At 41.1% G+C, this 21,347-nt stretch overlaps 1 protein-coding gene across 1 annotated transcript in view; it reads right to left on the bottom strand.

Moving 5' to 3' along the window:
* Positions 1 to 19,671, bottom strand: part of lysmd4 (LysM, putative peptidoglycan-binding, domain containing 4) — a 37,960-nt gene extending 18,289 nt beyond the window's left edge. The window contains exon 1 of the mRNA XM_063065921.1: positions 19,436 to 19,671. The gene's annotated coding sequence lies outside the window, so the exon portion shown is untranslated. The remainder of the gene's footprint in view (positions 1 to 19,435) is intronic.
* Between the last annotated feature and the right edge of the window lie 1,676 nt (positions 19,672 to 21,347).

The following is a 21,347-nucleotide window of genomic DNA, read 5'->3' as shown; positions in this document are numbered from 1 at the left end:
AACCCGCGCACGGAAAGGGTCTGCGAATACGCATTCTCCACAGCAGTCCCGCCCAGGGAGGGCGGGAACGAGAAGGCTTTAAAGCAGGCCGTGAAGTTTGAATAAATCTCTTTTATCGCAACTCCAACTCACCAACTACGTGTCGTTATTCTAGCGCTGTGTGTAGCACACCGCTACAGCCTCACTAGTGCCTAGTGCCTATGAAGCCTCAATATTACATCCTTCCTCTTATATTCTAGTCATCTCAAAATGAATGTTAACATTGCATTTGCCTTCTTCATCACTGACTCAACCTGCCAGTTAACCTTTAAGGAACCCTGTATGAAGATTCCCAAATCCCTTTGCACCAAATCTCCATTTGGAAAATAGTTTATGTTTTTATCTCTTCTACCAAAGTGAATAACCATACACTTCCCGACACTGGATTCCATCTGCTACTTCTTTGTCCATTCTCATATTCTCGTAATCTAAGTCCTTCTGTAGTCTCTCTGTTTCCTCAACACTGCCTGCCTCTCCACCTATCTTTGTATTGTCTGCAAACTTGGCCACAAAGTCATCAATTCCACCATCCAGATAATTGACATACAAAGAGAAAAGAAGCGGTCGCAACACAGCCCCTGTGGAACACTAGTCACTGGCAGCCAATCAGAAAAAGCTAGCTTTTTTTGCCCACTCTTTGCCTCCTGCCAATCAGCCAATGCTCTGCACATGCCAGAACCTTTCCTGTAACACCATGGGCTCTTAACTTAAGCAGCCTCATGTGTAGCACCTTGTCAAAGACCTTCTGAAAATCCAAGTACACAACATCTGATTCTCCTTTGTCCATCTTATTCGTTACTTCTTCAAAGAACTCCAACAGAATTGTCAGGCAAGATTATTCTTTAAGGAAATAATGTTGACTTTGCCCTACTATTTGCCTCCAAGCACCTCAAAATCACATCCTTAACAATAGACTCCATCTTCCCAACCACTGAGGTTAGACTAACTTACCTATATTTTCCTTTTTTCTGCCTCCTTCCATTCTTGAAGACTGGAGTGATATTTGCAATTTTCATGTCCTCTGGAACTATGCCAGAATCTATTGATTCTTGAAACATCATTATTAACACCTCTATACTTCAGCCTCCTCTTTCAGAACCCTAGTGTCGACCATCTAGTCCTTGTGATTTATCTCCCTTCAGACCTTTCAGTTTCCCAAGCAGCTTCTCCCTAATAATGGCAAATTCACTCACTTCTGTTTCCTGACACTCTTGAACTTCTGGCATGCTGCTTCTGTCTTCTATAGTGAAGACTAATGCAAAATACTTATTCAGTTCACCCACCATAATAATTTATCCATCCATAATACTTACTCATTTCCTTGTCCCCCTTTACCACCTCTCCAGCAGTCCGAAATCTACTCTCACCTTTCTTTCACTCTTCATATATCTGAAGAAACACAGTATCCTCAGATAATAATGGCTAGCTTAGCTTCATATATCATCTTTTCTCCCTCTATGACTTTTTATTTGCCTTCTATTGGTTTTCAAAAGCTTCCCAATCCTCTAACTTCCTACTATTTTTTGCTCTTCTCTTTGTCCTCGCTTTGGCTTTTATGTCTTTAACTTCCCTTGTCAGCCACAGTTGTGTCATCCCGCCTTAAAAATACTACTACTTCTTTGGGATGTATTTATCATGCGCCTTCCGAATTGCTCCCAGAAACTCCAGCCATTGCTGCTCTGCCAGCATCACTGCCAATCCACTTTGTCCTCTTCCAATCAACTTTGGCCAGCTCCTCTCTCATGTCTCTGTAATTTCCTTTACTCCTCTGTAAAACTGATACATCTGATTTTAGCTTCTCCCTCTCAAATTGCAGTGTGAATTTATGATCACTGTTTCCTAAGGGTTTCTTTACCATAAACTCTCTAATCAATTCGGGTTCACTGCACAACACTCAATCCAGAATTGTTGATCCTCTACTGAGCTCAACCACAAGCTGCTCTAAATCAGAACAGAATCAGGTTTATTATCACCGGCATGTGATGTGAAATTTGTTAACTTAGCAGCAGCAGTTCAATGTAATACCTAATGTAGAAAAAAAACAAAATAAGTAAATCAATTACAGTATATGTATATTGAATAGATTAAAAATCATGCAAAAAAACAGAAATAATATATTAAAAAAGTGAGGTAGTGCTCAAGGGTTCAGTGTCCATTTAGGAATCGGATAGCAGAGGGGAAGAAGCTGTTACTGAATCGCTGAGTGTGTGCCTTCAGGTTTCTGTACCTCCTACCTGATGGTAACAGTGAGAAAAGGGCATGCCCTGGGTGCTGGAGGTCCTTAATAATGGACACCCCTCCTTGAAGGTGTCCTGGGTACTTTGAAGGCTAGTACCCAAGATGGAGCCGACTAAATTTACAACTCTCTGCAGTTTTTTTTCGGTCCTGTGCAGTAGCACCCGCCCCCCCCCCCCCCGCCATACCAGAAAGTGATGTAGCCTGTCTTCGTGAAGGCATTCTACAAATTCTCTCTTGGGATCCAGCACCAATTTGATTTTCCCTATCTACCTGCATATGGAATTCCCCTATGACTATGGAACATTGCCCCTTTGACATGCATTTTCTATCTCCCATTGTAATTTGTATCCTACATTCTGGCTGCTGTTCAGGCCTCTAAATAGCAGTCAGAATGAGGGTCTTTTTACCCTCGCAGTTTCTTAGCTCTGCCCACAACAATTCTACACCTTCTGATCCTATGTCACCTCTTTCTATGAATTTGATTTTATTTTTTAACCAACAGAGCCACCCCACCCATTCTACCTAACTGCCTGTCCTTTCAATACTAAGTGTATCCTTGGATGTTAAGCTCCAAGTTATAATCATCTTTCAGGCACAATTCAGTGATGCCCACCTCTTACATGCCAATCTTTAATTGTGCTACACATGCAACACACTCAGTCCTCTATTCGTCACCCTGTTTGATTTTATCCCGTTTTACACTGCAGCTCATCCCATTGACAGCAATTTTGCCTCATCATCAGCCTGTCCTTGCAAGCAGTCTCACTATACGCTGCCTCTGTTTGTAAATCAACCGACCCATTCTCAGCCCTAGCACTGTCCTTGCCACCCCCTTGTCAAATTAGCTTGAATCCTCCCCAAGAGCTCCAGCAAACCTGCCCGAGGATATGGGTTGTCCTCAGGTTCAGGTGCAACCCTTCCCTATTGTACAGGTCGTACCTTCCACAGAACAGGTCCCAATCATCCAGAAATCTGAACCCTTTCCCCTCTGCATCAATTCCTCAGCCATGCATCTATCTGCCAAATGCTCCTAACATTACCCTCACTGGCACTTGGCACAGGCAGCAATCCAGAGATTACTACCCCAGAGGTTCTGCTTTTCAGCTTTCTACCTAACTCCCGGAAATCTCTCTTCAGGATCTCCTCGCTTTTCCTACCCATGTCATTGTTGACATGGAACTTTGTTCTGGCATCTCCAGTATGATTGTCTATTCACAGATTAAGAACAGTTTTAAACAAGTGAACACTGTTCAGTGTACGATAGATAGGCAATACTATAAATTAAGCAACAATTAGGAGTTAATAGAAAAATACAATGCAAAAAAAAACTAATATTGCTTCCTTACAAGTATATAGCCAATAAGGGCAGCAAATGCAGCGATAGATGAACAGAAATAAAAGTGTCCATGTTAAAAATCTGAAATAAAAGCAGTCTAGGAAATGCCCAATAGATTAGGCTACATTTGTGAAAGGGGAACAAAGGTTTAAGGTCTGACACCTTCAACCCAAAACGTTGCTTTGTTTCTTTCTCCTGGTTCACATAATGGTATAAAAATCACACATTTTATGTCAAAGCTCATGATATTAAAGGAAGTACTTCCACTGAGTTACTCATATGTATTAATAATGCTTTTGCATTTTAGTATTCATATACCGGAGCCAGATTCTACTTCACTTCCAAAGAATTTGAAATTTGAGTCCAAGTAACAGGATATTGCCAACCACAAGACAGACAGTACTGTGCAGAGTACATACACCAGAGTATATACACCACTGCTGTGGGTCAAATCAAAGGTGGTGATCAATCAGCATACTGGAGGCAGATTGAAAATTTGGCTGAGTGGTGTCATAACAACAACCTCTCGCTCAATGTCAGCAAGACCAAGGAACTGATTGTAGACTTCAGGAGAGGGAAACCAGACAACCATGAGCCAGTCCTCATCGGAGGATCAGATGTGAAAGGGTTAAAAGCTTTAAATTCCTGGGTGGTTACTGTCCTGGACTCAGCAATTGTGGAGATGTAGCATGGCATCTAAATTAAAAAAAAAACTTCTATAGACATGTAGTGGAGCGTATATTGACTGACTCATCGTGGCCTGGTATGGAAACATCAATGCCTTTGAGCAGAAAATCCTACAAAAGGTAGTGGATTCAGCTCAGTACATCATGGGTAAAGCCCTCCCAACCATTCAGCACATCTACATCAAATGCCCTCGTAGGAAGGCAACATCCATCATCAGAAATCACCACCACCCAGGTCATGCTCTCTTCTCACTGTTGCCATCAGGAAGAAGATACAAGAGCCTCAGGACACGCACCGCTGGTTCAAGAGTTACTAGCCCGCAACCATCAGGCTCTTGAATAAAAGTGGATGACTACACTCAACTTCACTTGCTTCAATAGAGATGTTTCCCATAACCAATGATCTCACTTTAAGGACTCTTTATATTTTCTCATGTTGTCATTATTTATTGCTATTTATATTTGTGTTTGCACAGTTTGTGGTCTTCCGCACTCCGGTTGATCTTTCATTGATTCTGTTATGGTTACTATTCTGCAGATTTGCTGAGTATGTCCGCAGGTAAAATGAATCTCAGGGTTGTATATGACGACATACATAAACTTTGATAATAAAATTTGCTTTGAACATAGCCCTCGACAGTGCCCAATGAAGCATGCTGAAGAGAGTCATGATTGCTACTAGGGACAAGAAGCTTCAACTCTTAGCAGAACAAGTTCCACTTAAATTGAGCCTTTAATGTAGTCAGGTCCCAAGCTGCTTTTTAAGATTTAATAATAATTGGCATTAAGCCACTAGCCAAACTATTATGGTTAATGAAAAAATACTTGATTGGAGAGACAAAAGGTAGACGATTTTTCAAATGAAATTTGAGAATATTGGCCCCCGGCAAATATAAACAGTAGCATTAAATTTAAGTGGCTGGGATTAGGGAAGGACAACTGGAAGGGGAGAGTGAACAGGTAGAAAAATTAAACATTACTTCAACTCTAAGTCCTGCAACTGGAAGCCAAAGAAAATTGGGCTGCACGATAGCATAGCAGTCATTGTAATACTAATTTAGTGCTAGCAACCCAGGCTCAATTCCATTGCTGCCTGTAAGGAGTCTGTATGTTCTCCCTGTGATTGTGTGGGTTTCCCACTGATGCTCCAGCTCCGTCCCACATCCCAAAGATATACTGGGTTTAGGTTAATTGGTCACATGGGTGTAACTGGGCAGTAGAGGCTCGTTGGGCCGGAAGGGCTGTATCTATAACCTCAGAACACTACAGCATAGAAAATGGGCCATTCGGCCCTTCTAGTATGTGCCAAAACATTATTCCGCTAGACCCATTGACCTGCAAACAGTCCATAACCTTCCAGACCTCTCCCATCCATGTACCTATCCAATTTATTTTTAAAACTTAAGAGTGAGCCCACATTTATCACGTCAGATGGCAGCTCGTTCCACACTCCCACTACTCTCTGAGTGAAGAAGTTCCCCCTAAACCTTTCCCCTTTCACCCTAAAGCCATTTCTAAATAAATAAAAAATATTAAATAAACCTAAACAAAGGAGGGGCGGGGTGGAGAACATCGACTCAAACCATGAGAGGCCTGCTTCGGGCATTTTCATGCCTTACAAGGCGCAGATTGGAAGTCTGTGTGGGGCGCCACTCCTCGCACAGACAAGAGCAATGTGTGATTAAGTGCCTTGCTCAAGGGCACAAACACGCTGCCACAGCTGAGGCACGAACTAGCGACCTTGAGATAACTAGATGAACGCCTTAACCACTTGGCCACGTGCCCCTCCCTCCCCCGCCTCCCGGAAGCAAAACTTACCACCAGCCTTTATGTCCAATTGTTTGTTACGGAAATTTTGCAGCATTATTGTGCTTTGAATAGCTGATTACACCCTAGCAGCTACTCTACTGTGAATGGAAGTTGACAATACTGTCACCTAGTTACTAGGAGGGGAAAATCTACTGCAGTCAAAATCAGATTACATTAAAATTAGCAGGACTACTTAAAACCCATTCTTGTAATTCATGACAATTCATTTAGTGTTAATTGTTAATAAAATTTATCAGAAAAGGGAAGAATAGGAATTATTCAAGAAAACTTTTGAAATTGAATTCTTAATCCCAGAATTGTGCTCTTGGCAAGCAATAGACTGTTGTAAATATATTGAGGCAAATAAATTACCCACTTTTTTTAAACTAAACACAGATATAAAAGTTTTAGAAGCTCTATAACTTAAAATACACAAAGAATAAACGACCACTGCCATCTATCCACAACAGTAAACTGTGTGTCAAGTCTATAGCTTTATCATATCATCCATAGATTCTGAACTTAATTTCCACATATAGAATGTTAGAACAGTACAGCACAAAAACAGGATCAGGAGAGTCCATTCTTGATGAAAGGTCTCAGCCCGAAATATAAACTGTTTATTCTTTTCCACAGATGCTACCACAGAATCCTGTGCTTGCTATTCAGCTAATTCCTGGATGAGAGGATTATCTTATCAAGAGTGGGTGAAGATATATTCCTTGGACCTTCATAAAATGAATAGTAATTTTATTGATATACAATTTCCTTTCAGGCCAAGGCAAGATTTCCAGAAGTGGGCAAAACTTGAAAGAGGGGGCAGGGACAATCAATCAAAACTAAGGTGCAAAATAATTTCTAGCAGAGGGTGGCAAAGCCCTGACATTCTCTACTTGGAAGGGTCCTGGAGTGTAGATCATTGGTGACGTGTAAAGAGGCAGTTACTAACTGCATAATTTCGACTTTGGGGAAATGGCACAGAAGAGGATTAACCTTGGGCAGATCAGCTTTGATCATACTAATGTCAGAAAAGGCTTGAGGGGCAAATAACCTACATCTATTCCTATGAACACAAGTCCCTGTAATAAACACTGTAGTACTTGGCACAATATATTCTATTCTACTGTAGAAGAGAAAATAAGGATTTAAACTACAAGTATATACAGTCGGCCCTCCTCATCCATGAGGGATTGGTTCTGGGACCCATCACGGATACCAAAAAACGCGGATGCTCAAGTCCCTCATTCAACCTGTCTCAATGCAGTGGACCTTAGGACCCAGCAGAACCCCAGACCTTATTTAACCTGTTTCAGTGCGGAGGACATTAGGACCCAGCAGCGGAGCTCGGAATCCGCAGTGTTTCTGTTCCGGAAAATAATCACGATCACGATTGAAAATAAAGTGGAAATAATAAAGCGATTGGAAAGAGGTGAAACACCATCGGCCATTGGAAAAGCATTAGGCTACAGTCAGTCAACGATCGGAACAATTTTATAGGATAAAGTGAGAAAAGCCCTGCCCCAATGAAAGCTACAATTATTACTAAGCAACGCAGTGGTTTAATTACTGGGGTTTTGGGCTTTTGATCCTCTATATCAACCTGGCACAAATGGAGAGGGTGCTCGGGAGCGGTCTGTCACTGGATCGAACTCGGGACCTTCTGTTCCTGAGCCTGGCGCTGAAACATACACTTCTTAAGTGTTTTATATGCATAGAGAGACAGAATATGTACTATATACTAAGACAAACGTTTGACTAATTGACGCTAAATAATACTTGTTTTTCTTTCGATCTTGGTCCACAATAACCTACGCACATCCTCCTGTATACTTTAAATCATCTCTAGATTACTTACAATACCTAATACAATGTAAATGCTATGTAAAATAATTGTTATACTGCATTGTTTAGGGAATAATGACAAGAAAAAAAAGTCTGTACATGCTCGAACAACAAGTGCTGGAAGAGCACTTCCGGGTTTTCTCGACTTGCAGTTGGTTAAATTCGCGCATTCAGAACTCTCGGATAAGGAGGGCCGACTGTATAGACCACCTGGACAATACAAACACTTATGGATGCTGTTCATCGACTACAGCTCAGCATTTAACACCATCATTCCCACAATCCTGACTGAGAAGTTACAGAATCTGGGCCTCTGTACCTCCCTCTGCAATTGGATCCTCGAATTCATAACCAGAAGACCACAATATGTGCAGATTGGTGATATTATCTGCTCCTCGCTGATGATCAACACTGGTGCACCTCAGGGGTGTGTGCTTAGCCCACTGCTCTACTCTCTTTATACCCACGACTGTGTGGCTAGGCATTGCTCAAATACAGTCTATAAGTTTGCTGGTGATACAATCATTGTTGGTAGAATCTCAGAAGGAAAAGAGTGGGCATACAGGAGCGAACTATGCCAACTAGTGGAATGCTGTCACAGCAACAACCTTGCACTCAATGTCGGTAAGATGAAAGAGTTGATTGTAGACTTCAGAAAGGGTAAGAGGAAGAAACACACACCAATCCTCAGAGGGATCAGAAGTGGAGAGAGTGAGCAGTTTCAAGTTCTTGGGTGTCAAGATCTGAGGACTTAACCTGGTTCCAACATATCAATGCAGTTATAAAGAAGGCAAGACAGCATCTATAATTCATTAAGAGTTTGAAGAGATTTGGCATGTCAACAAATACACTCAAACACTTCTCAGATGTACCGTGGACAGCATTCTGACAAACTACATCACCGGCTGGTTTGGGAGATGGCAGGGGGGGTTCTTCCCCTCTGCCATCTGTTCCCTAAATGGACACTGGACACTGAACCTGTGAACACTACCTCATTTTTAGTATAAAATTATTTCTGTTTTTTTGCACCATTTTAATCTATTCAATATATGTATACTGTAAATTGATTTACTAATTAATTTTGTTCTTCTATATCATGTATTGCATTGAACCACTGCTGCTAAGTTAGCAAATTTCACGACAAATGCCGGTGATAAAAAACCCGATTCTGAACCTGCCATGTAGCTTGTTCTCTTGCTTCATAATGCTTACAGGAATATAAAAAGGACTGATCTGACTGCATGTACTTTTCTTTGAAAGGGAGAGTAAAAATAAAATAGAGTTTAGTTATCTCTTAATTTATTATATACAGCACCTCGAGCTGTGTCGCTCAGCAATCTCCCGTTTTAATCCTAGCCGAATCACAGGACAACTTACAATAACCAATTAACCTACCGACCAGTACATCTTCAGACTGTGGGAAGAAACTGGAGCACCCAGAGGAAATCCAAGCGATCACGGGGAGAATGTATAAATTCTTTACAGGCGATGGTGGGAATTGAACCCAGGTCGCTGGTACTGTAAAGCATTGTGCTAACCACTACACAATCCCAATAAAAATAAATAAACTCTAAGTGGGAATGACCCTAGCATGTTCTTTGAGGATTCTCAATGAATAGATAACAAGCAGACCATCTCCTAGGAAAAAAATCACCCAATGAGTGTTGGGGAAATAGAAGAGGAGAAAAAACCTTATGAAATAAAGAAAAATGCATTTTGCGGGGGGTGATTTTTGCAGTGAAGTTTGTTGTTTGACAACAATATAACTGAAACTATCAGGTCTTTAGAAAATATCAAAGAACATGGAATTGAAAGTCAAACATCTGATGAAGTTTGTAATTTAGTATAATAGCTATTGAATTGTCTTTAAGAACACAGACTTTCTATTGTTTTTAAAATTAAAGTTTATATTTTAATTGTCATTTAACCATCCACATGTATACAGCTGCACAAAACATTGCTCCTCTGGGACCAAGGTCCTAAACACAATAGAGGCACACACAGCACTCAGTACATGTAGTTACAATAGTACACAGAGTCACAAAAATAATATCAGCATATGTACCCGAGTGGCATGGCATGGCCTGAAGATTGATGACACATGGGACGCTGTCCTGGAGCCCCATTCCTGCAAGAACAAGTATGCAGCAATTCCTCATCTCATGCTGGATCAGCCACAGAAGAAAATCCAGCTAGTCTTCCAGGGAGGGAACACTGGACAGCATCACTGATATGAGAGACTACATGCAATGGCCAGTCCCCAACACACACAGATTCTAGCATGCCCGCTATGCCACTGTTCTCTTCCACATCGCCTCCTCTCCTGGGTGGTTGTAACAGGCAACACTGCTACACGAGAGCCTGGTTCGCACAACAACTGAGGCCACGCAACTTCACTACCATTAGTCTCGCCATGAACTAGACTTGCAGTATTTTGTATAACCAACGTCCATCAGGGCCTTGTGATATTGAAGACAAATACTTGCACCATCTGTTGGAGTCTGAGAGGCTGCTAAGACCAGGTGCACCACTATCTTACCATAATACTGCTGGAGGTAGTAGGAAGGAAACTTACCTAGCTCAGCTTTAGTTCATTCAATAATCTAAATCCCCAAGCAATGCAAATAACAATGAACATAAAAACATTTATGAATTCAGAGAAAGTAGAAAATTCAATTTTGAGGGCATAATACAGCAAAGACATGGCAGCCTAGTCACACCTGGAACTAAGTATAAAAGGGTATAAGGTGCTACAAAAAGGTAGGGTAAAGATCAGGGCTAAATAATTAGCTCAGATAATGGAAAATTAGTGATTAAGAATAACAAAGGGAACTCTCACAAGTGGTAAGCACATAGGGAGACTATATAGAAGACCTCTGGAAAGAGCTTATTGGATCCAACTGTTTAATTTTAATTGCTAAACTGCAAAGAAAATGACAATCAATTATCTTTGTATTTTAAGTAATGTATAAACATAACACATTAATAGGCCTCTAATGGTTATACAAAGTATAATTCTGGAAAGCTCTGCAGTAAGTGGCTAGTATTTTCTTGTTTGTTGATTTTTTTCTAATTGGCTTATTATCTCTGGAATTTCTTTTATCTTTACTGCATAAAAATAGCTGTTTTATGCTAGGCGCCATCTTTAGATTCTCTCTTCAAGTAGCAAGACCCCTGTCACTGGTCTGTTCCTGTTCTCTTTGTTCTATCAACTCTAAATAAAATGATCATGAAACAACAAGTTTTAATCCTTGTTCCTCACTTCTAAAAGAACCTTGGATTTAAACATCAAAATCCAACAAGCAATTTGTTAAGTGATAGAATGCATAAACACAGAGATTAGATAAAATGTGAGCAAAGGGAGAGTGACTACCTTTCTACATACTAGGATAACTAGCATAGATATGAAAGTTATCAATTCTTCAAAAGGCATTCACAATGTCCTGGGACAAGCAAGTGAAAAGCAGTAATAGATTTTGCAGTAAAGTAGATTGAGCCAAGGCCAAATGATGAGTAAACATCAAACAGCTATAGGGATGCGACTGTGTTCAATGAAGTATTTGGAAAGTGAAGTTGCAAAAAGAAATGGACTATCTGGTACAGGGCCACACTGCATTGTGTCCTGGACTCAAAAGCAAAATAATTTCAGCAGGCTCACGCTGTCAAAATCAAAACCACAGAATAACCTTCTGATTTCCTGAAAGAAAAGTCATAGGCTATTTCTTGATAAACAGAAACTATCTGCAAATTCTAGCATTTACAACGGCTAGAGTGTAGTTAGTGTGTGCTTTATGACAACACTGGATTTTCAAGTTTTTTTTTCCTAAAGAAAAATCTATTTCTACAGAAGGATTAATGTTGGAAATGTAGATATTGATCATACAGAAAATAACTTGCCACTTATACTGAAGAATGTCAATCCTACACAAATAGGTAGCACTGCAGGAAGTTAAAAAATACTTGCATTTATAATGGCAACTTTCAGACTGCTGCAGTGCACTGCACTCAATTTACTTTCAAGTGTAGCCACGATTTGTGGGAAAAGTCATCGCCAATTTACACACAGCAAGATTACACAATGTTATGTGCCAATATCCAAATAATCTGTATTTCAGTAATTACATGCAGTACTTGTTAAAACACTGAAATTAGAAAATGCTCACAGTTAGTATTTCAGGTCAATTCTGCTGTGGTAGTGTTGAGTCAAGGTCAACTATTGATCAGAATACTGGGGTAACAAGCCTCCTTTTGTTTTGAGATAGTCTCATTAATTATTTGTAGAGAGCACAGTAGTTTATCATCTCCAGCAGTACTGCACAGAGTTGCCAGCATAAACTTGTGCCCTCCAGTTTTTGCAATGAACTCAAAGCCAGAATTTTCTAACACCAAAGTCTTCTTCTTATCATGTCCACAGACAGTCTATACATGGCCCAGCCAGAACTGGACACATTTTTGTGCCTTGTTGTTAAATTCGGCAAGATCTGCAACAGTACAGGCTTCCTCTAGCAATGGACATTGCAGGAGATGTTGCATAATTTGTGGCTCAGTTCCACATTCACAAGTTGTCCGGGTGGATGTATATCCCCACTTGCTTAGTGACACCTTTGAGCGACCTACACCAGTCCTGAGTCTGTTAAGGCACTTCCAGGTTGCCCAGTTGCAGTTAGCTCCTGGGGGAAGACTTTCATCTGGTGGAATTTCCATCGTTGGGGGCTGTTTGAGACTGACGAGCCGGTCTTTCCACAAGGCGACGCGGGCTTCAGATGGGGTTGATTGTAATGGAACAACACTGTTCATGAAGCTCTTCCTTGACTTTAGGTGGCTAGGTGTAGGTGTATGACCATGTAGCGGGTGCCTCTCATCTTTCTTTCTTGCTGGCTACTGTCCTTCTTATATCAGGGGGAGCGATACCCACCAGGATCTATAGGCTGTTGGTGTTTGTTGGTTTTAAACAACCTGAAATAAGTCGGCGGCTTGCATTTAGAATGGCATCCATCTCCTTAGCATGAGTAGATCTTTCCCATGCAGGGCAGGCGTACTCGGCAGTGGAATAGCAAACAGCAAGTGCACTGGTTCGCAATGTTTTCGAGCTTGCTCCCCATTTTGTGTTAGTGAGCTTATTCAGGATGTTGTTTCGTGCGCTCTCTTTTGCCTTTGTCTTATTGTTGTGGCTCTTGAAAGTGAGGCAGCTGTCAAGGGTGGCTCCTAAGTAGATCGGGTGCTCGCAATGTGTCAGTGTTGCTCCACACCGGGTTACTTTAAGCTGTCGTTCGGCTTCACAGTTCCTGAGGTGGAATGCACAAACTTGCGTCTTTGATGGGTTTGCGCGGAGCTGGTTTTCCTCACAGTAGGATGTTAGTCCCTCCAAAGCGTTTTCTCCACCAAGGTGAGAGCATTGATACTGTAATTTGATGTTTCTATCATGAAAATTATATTACAAAGAGATTGTTCAACTCGTAGAACTGAAGCAATGTAATTTCAATGGGAAGTTTAGATCTAAACTGCTTAACAGTATTTGCTAAAAGGTGAAAAAGTTTGAAGCAGCAGAGATCAAAAATGTAATGGGCATGTACATTAAAAAAAAAATCAAAATAGAATGGTGGCCTCAAAGAAACTGGAGAACTAGGAAAAGCAAATAAACAAAAAAGTCTAGTTATTCATACAGAAGTTCAAAATGGTTCCGACTGCCTGAAAAATGAAACCTAGACTACAAGAGGTTCAATTACAAAATATTGGTTTAAAAAATACGAGGATCAGCAGTATTCGAGTGATACTTCCAAGATATTAGAGAGAACTGATCCATTGACCAGACAAACAACTCAACCATTTGAGTGAGTGGGACTAAGATGTAGCCTAAAAATTAAGGGCGGAAGTGAAGTTAGGAAGCATAGTGGGTGAATTCTCTCTCACAAGTGATACTCAACGTTGGGTCAAAGGTCTTGCATTTTTACGTCCTCCCCATGGAACTTGAGGGTTTCCTCTCACAGTCCAAAGATGCACTGGTTTTAAGGTGAATTGGTCACTGTAGATTGTCCTGCGATTAGGTTATGGTTAAATTGGCAGGTAGCTGGCAGTGTGGCTCGAAGGGCCAGAAGGGTCTCTTCCAGGCTGTACCTTGAAATAAATTAATTAATCTTTCATCAGATAAATCTTTGACTTGAAACATTAACTGTTTCTCTCTTCATAAATACTATCTCTCCTGATATATGTTGCATCTTCTATGTTTATTTCAAATTTTCAATATATGAATGTTTTGTTTTTAAATAACATATCCTTGAGATACTTATGCCAACACTCAAAATAATCTACAATCTGCGAGCTCAAATGAGACAGCAGCCAAGACTTATTTGTTACTACCCGCGGTTCCTTTCAGAACTTTCATGTTCACCTATTCAAATATTTTTGGAATTATTAAACTGCCACTGTGTTCCTCTGCAGAAAACCACAAGGAGACCACGGATAGAAGATGGGCATCAATAAAATGAAGCATATAGTATGTATACCTTTATAAATTCAGAGAAAGGTATCAAGAAACATGGATCACAGGTTGGTAACTAGAACTGGGGCTCATGATCTAAATCAGGAGTTCCATGGATCCCTTACTTAATGGGATTGGCCCATGGCATAAAAAGGTAGGGAACCCCAACTGAAATGAATGGCAGTCAGGCCACGTTTAAAAGACTGAACAAAGTATTTCCATATACCTTTAATGCACAAACTTTGTGACAATTTAAACCAGGGGTCCCCAACCTTTTTTGCACCGCGGAGAAGCTTAATATTGACAATATTCTTGCAGACCGGCCAGTCGGGGGGAGGGGCATGTTCAAGTAGGGTTAAACTCACCTCAACGTGTCTTTTACAGTTTGGGTTGCCAACTTTCTCACTCCCAAATAAGGGACAAAAGCAGCAATCAAAAAATTGACGAAGGGTCTCGGCCCGAAACGTCGACTGTACCTCTTCCTATAGATGCTGCCTGGCCTGCTGCATTCACCAGCATTTTTTGTGTGTGTTGACGGGACACTTGTGATTACCCTGAGAAAGACTACCATGACCATGAAGCCTTGCGCGGGCACTTGTGTGCGCATGTGCGTACGTGCCGATTTTTCCCCCACAAATCAGTTCTGGCTTAATCTTCCCGATTACACTGTACATACATTATTTCTACTTTATATAGGCTGTGTATTTATCATATCATTCCTGCTTTTACTATATGTTAGTGTTATTTTAGGTTTATGTGTTATTTGGTATGATTTGGTAGGTTATTCTTTGGGTCTGGGAACACTCAAATATTTTTCCCATATAAATTAATGGTAATTGCTTCTTTGCTTTACGCCATTTTGGCACAAAAGGTTTCATAGGAATGCTCTACCTTAGCGGGGGAAATACCGGACAAGTGCGGTCCCGTACGGGACAAACCAATTTAGCCCAATATACGGGATGTCCTGGCAAATACGGGACAGTTGGCAACCATGTCGAAGTTCAACAGTGCGTGACACGGAATGAGGAAAGCTGCAGCTGACTTGTATCGTTTCCTTGCGGCCCGGTAGCTCATGCTTTGCGGCCCAGTACCGGTTCGCGGCCTGGTGGTTGGGGACCACTGGTTTAAAGGGAGTGTTTCAGATATCAAACTTCAGTTGTCATTTTGAACTTTACACATTATTTCTCATTATTCAGTGACTTTTAGTAATTTAGAGTTATCCAGCACATATAACACAGCCAATGACATGCAGAATTATTTCAAATTAAGCATCTATTATTTCAGAGCTGATAATACTGATATTTCATTATTGTGCTATATTAATCTGTTGCTGAAGATGCAACAGACTGCAGATGCTGGAATCCGGAACAAAATAACAATCTGCCGGAAGGAAATCAGTATAGATAAATAAACAGCTGACGTTCTGAGTTGAGACCCTTCATCTGAACTGAAGAACTTGTTACTGCTTATGCTATTTCAACTTCTGGAACCATACAGAGTCATGGAAATTATACCGATAACTTACTGCTTTTCCACTATTTTTGACTCCTGATAACAAGTCTTATGCCATGAGTAAACTGACAGCTAAACATCTTCAAATGGTTATGGAGAACCTGGTTTTGTAGTTACAAAAATACTAAAAGGCCAATGATTCCAGTGAGGTTTTAAATTGACTTCATACCAGAACATTTCACACTCAACAGGTACAAATGAAAACTTTTACCAAACTGATTACCTTGCAATACATTACGTAATTATGGCAGATTTTGGACCAGATTTACTCATTACGTTCTATTAAATTCTAAATGAGTGTCAAAGTATCCGAATGCAAGGTGCAATTCAAATTTTGCATTTACACGGTTACAAACTGGAAAGTGTTACGAGTTAAAACTTTGAAAACATGTATTATTCACTGAAAGCTTTTGAATACAATCCTAATAAGCAACTGCAAACCAATCTTCCTTAACGTCAGTTGTAAAACAGTATTCAAGTGTTAGTATAATAACTTCTACATGGAATTTAAATTGAATTAAACAAAACTTCTGAAAATATTGACCATATTAAATTGCACTTATGTTTTCCACTTTCCCTCTGCAACACTGAAGCTAAGGAAAGGCTAAACCACTGAACTTAACATTCTATAATCAATAAACCATACTTAAATTCATTCATCAGACCTGACTGGCACTAATCTGTGTAACAAGTGCAGCGGTGCTGGAAAAAAATGCATAAGCAAGCATACTGCTTCTGCCTTAATTCTATGGACAAATGGAAAATTGTTTTCAAAGCTACAGGGATAGGCAATTAGAACGAACAACCTAATATTCTGTACCTAGTTATTGTTTCAAGATACAGTGTAACCAAGTACAGTTGTTAGGAAATAACACTGCTTCCAGAACAGAATTTGCAATTTGCCCATATTTTTTCTACTTAAGCAGCATTTACTGGACAGCTTCACTTCAAATACCAATTTGTACATTCTTGTACCACCCTGCTCCTTGCTTGGTTCCCATTAATATTTCCAACATCTTACAGCAATAGAAAAGAAATATAGATAGAGGAAAGATGAAATGTAAAGGTAAGCGAACCAACAATATAAAGTCAGATAAATAACGAGTAACATAAAATCAAAAGTGTACTGGACCATTGGAATACGATACTGGAGAAGCAGTAATGGGTTACCAGGAAATGGCAGATGAATAAATAATTTCAAGAGGACTAAAATATAAAAGCATCTATGTAATGCTTAGACTTTATAACGCATTGGTCAGACCACATCTGGAGGACTGTGAGCAGTTTTGGGCCCCACATCTGAGGAAGAATGCGCTGACATTGGAAAGGGTCCAGAGTAAGTTTACAAAAAATGACCCCAGGAATGAAAGAGGAGCATTATAAAGAAATAAAGATTAGCTTTATTTCTCACATGTACTGTACATTAATGCATACAGGAAAATACATTGTCAAATAAATCAGCAAGGATTGTGCTTAGCAGCTCAAAAGTGTTACCATACTTCTGGTGCCAACACAGAATGTCTATAACTTACTAATCCTAATGTGGAACGTGAGAGGTAACCAGAGCACCCGGAGGAGACACAAGCTTAAGGGGAGAACGTACAAACTCCTTACAGAGGACAGCAGGAATCAAACCTCAAACTTAGAGCTGGCTATGCTACCTTACCGTGCATTTGATGGCTCTGGGCCTGTACTTGCTGGAGCTTAGAGGAATGTGGAAAAGAGGATCCCATCAAAATCTACCGAACACTGAAAGGCCTGGATAGAGTGGACATAGACGAGACAGCACAGTCGCAGAATAGAAGGATATCCCTTCAGAATAAGGTGAGAAGGTATTTCTTTAGCTAGAGGGTAGAGAATCTGTGCGACTTATTGCCATAGACAGCTGTGGAGCCTAAGTCATTTGGTATATTTAAGGTTCCTGATTAGTAAAGGTGTCAAAGATTACAGGGAGATGGCAGGAGAATGGGGTTGAATGTAAATCAGCCATGATCCTAATCTGTCCAAGTCCTTCCGCAGCCTCCCTACTTCCTCAAAACTATGTGCCCCCCCATCTATCTTTCATCGTCCACAAACTTGGTCACAAAGCCATCAATTCCATCATGCAGATCACTGACTAATGAATTGACTATTTAGAAAGATCATTAGACATTGATTTGACTAATTAATTATTTGGCATATTAAGACTATTAGCTAGTAGGAATCCCAGGGCATAGAGCTTGTGACAGGTACTGCACCATAAATGCAAGCTTTATTTTTCCACTACTATCACATCTATAATGAAAAGCAAAAAAAAATCAGTGCTACTCAACAGGCCCACAGACTAAAAGTAGAATTTTATAATCATACAAAGGCTAGAAACATTCCGCTCTCCTAGCCAATTGCATGCTTTCGTGAGCTTAATTTTGATACTATGCTGTACTTATTACAAGTCTCAGATGATGCTGAAGGAATCGAAGTAGCATCATTGCCAGTCTCAAAATTAAAGCACACGTTGGCTATTTCTCACTTTGTTTTATGCGGACTGAAACAGTTAACTTGGTGGTACTTTCCAGCTCCCGATCCATAGTTTTGTAAATTGCCAAAATACATGTGCGCTTAGGTACTTAAAAGTGGGTAATTTTTTGCTTTACGCAAACAACAGGAATACTGCAGATACTGGAATTTCAAGCAACACACATCAAAGTTGCTGGTGAACGCAGCAGGCCAGGCAGCATCTCTAGGAAGAGGTACAGTCGACGTTTCAGGCCGAGACCCTTCGTCAGGACTAATTTTTTGCTTTAACCATCTTTTAAGCAGCTGGTCAGCTATCTAAACTTGTTAGTTTTATAAGACTCAAATAAACCTGCCCTCGGCCACCCCTGTCTCAAAGACAATTCCAGTGGTCATGTCTTTTTACGCTTTCTGCTGAGTGGACAACAGTAACCGGCAGCCCGTCCCGGGGAGAACAAGGGACCACTGAATTCGTTGAGTTGGCCACAAACATGACCTTATACTGCAGCGTGGACAAAAGGAATTAATCTTAACTCAAAGGAAAAATTATCCAGTGTGCTAAAAGTTTGATTAAAGGAGTAAGCTTTAAGGGTGGCCATAAAGAGTGTTAAATTGCACAGCAACATTCCAATGGATGGACGTAAACTGCAGAGTGGGGACAAGGTTATGCTACCTTGAGGGTGATCAGGAAATGTTTGTGCAGAACCATTCTACTCATGAATAGGGGTTCAGTTGAATGAGGTCGCCGTTAGCCTTCCAATCGAGTTTATTGTCAAACTGACAAGTATGGAGAGGTAGAGATACAATGAAAAACTTGCAGCACGTAGGCATGTAGATTCAGGCAATAACACGTAGAACAAAAGTTACATTTACATTATAAAAGAATGCGGAAAAACAAACGAACTGGGTGCTGTCCGCAAGCCAGGAAGCTACCGGCGTCTGGGTAACCTTTCCCCCGCACCCCCCCAACCCTTTTAAGCACAGGTTGCCTCGGCGACTCACCGAATTCAAAGCCTCCATCCAGGCAGCCAGCCCGGCGTTCGGGCCACCGCTCGATCCGAGTGTTCCTTCTCGACTCGGCCCCAAACCGTTCAGCGAGCCACTTACCGGGGAGATAACCCCTCGGGATGGGTCTAATCACCGGCTCCACCCGCCCTCTCTCTCCGGGGCCCCTCCACTCACTCCAGCGGCCGCGCACCCAACCCACCGCTCATTGTGCTCGCCACCGCTACCATCACCCGCCCCGGCGCCTGACCGACAGTATCTGCGGCCAATCACCGGCCGGGTTTGGGAGAAGCGGCCAATGGCTGCTGGGGTTAGGGTGCATGGGTGGCGGTGTCTACGTGTCAACACTATCCTGGGTTGTATGGGCATGCAGGCTGAATTCGGGTAAAGTAAACCATGGACCCAGTATGTGCCCTTTGTAATCCATTAGGAAGTTATTATCAGGGTGGGAAGTGTTTTAGGTAATAGCAATTACTTTAAAAAGTTTCTTCATGTACGCTGCCCCGGCTTCCTTGCATTTCTTTTAAGCTTCATTTGTTTGGGGTAACATCACAGATTGGTACTTGGAGCTAGGAGGTATAAAAGAATCTTGAATGAAAAATAATCCGCTGGAAGAGCTCCACAGTTCAGGAAGCATCTGTGGATTTGGATTGAAAACCTGCATCAGGGCTGAGAGTGTGGAGGGAAGATGACCAGTATAACGTTGTGGGGTGAGACATGCTGTGAGTTAGGTGGAACTGGATGAATACAGGTTGTGATGTAAAAGGGTTTTTTTAAAAAAGGGGAGAGATTGGACTGGTGACAGTGAGGAGTGGAAAAGGGACATGGTGAGTGGTGAATGTGATGTTGTGCTTGTTTGTATCTGGCCTCACAGCGGCAGTGGAAGGAGGGACTATGGGGATAAGAGATGCAGCTCTTGTGATTGTGGAGGTAAATGCTTGAGGTTGGAAGGGGAGTTGATCAGGGAGGAATGGAGAGAATGGTCCCTGTGGAAAACAGAAAGTGAGATAGAGGAGGGGGAGGGGAAGATGTGGCTGGTGGTGCAATCCTGTTTAAACTGAGAGAAGAATGATATGCTGTATTAGAAGCTAGTGGGGTGAAATGTAAGAAATGCAAACTCTATCTTTATTCTTTTCAGGGAGGAGGGAGAAAACAGACAAGGGAGAAATTGAGGAAGTATGTGTGACTGATCCATTGGCTACAGCAGAGGGGAAACCATTTTTTCTGAAGAAGGGGAATGTTTTACAATTTTGAGAGGAGGAGACATGCTCATGCACTTGCTGTCTGAAAGTGATTGAAAGACTACGATGCAGTGGTAGAAGCATTCTGTTAACAAAGAGACATTGATCAGAATGAAATAATGTTGAGCCAAGTAAAGGACATAATTTGAAGAGAAGGTGTAAGGAGAAAGAGGTTAAACTACAGTTAAAGTAGCAGCCACGTTGAATGAAGAATGGCAATTAGGTCGATAGATGTCTTGATAACTTTCCAATGCAATTTCAACACTTCATAGAGTGGACCTTTAAACCTTGATGGAGTGGCCACAATTGTGTTTCAAATGAGTTGGTTAAAGAACATTAATGCATTACCAATCATAGCTTGGCAATTACAACTCATTTTCATTGTCTGGAATTTAATTAAAATAATAAAGAATTTATGATTTTAGCACCAGTGAGGATACCTAAAAATAACAATTACTAAAAGTCAATAAAATAATACTGTTGATAATAGAATGACCACTACAGATGGCTACCAAACAGCCTTGTTGGATGAAAACAACAGGAATTCTGCAGATGCTGGAAATTCAAGCAACACACATAAAAGTTGCTGGTGAACGCAGCAGGCCAGGCAGCATCTCTAGGAAGAAGTGCAGTCGACGTTTCAGGCCGAGACCCTTCGTCAGGACTAA

The sequence above is a fragment of the Mobula hypostoma genome, chromosome 13 (genome assembly GCF_963921235.1).
Source record: "Mobula hypostoma chromosome 13, sMobHyp1.1, whole genome shotgun sequence".
NCBI classification, from domain to species: Eukaryota; Metazoa; Chordata; class Chondrichthyes; order Myliobatiformes; family Myliobatidae; genus Mobula; species Mobula hypostoma.
Note: the sequence above shows the minus strand (reverse complement) of the source record. Positions and strands in the feature narration are given on the sequence as shown.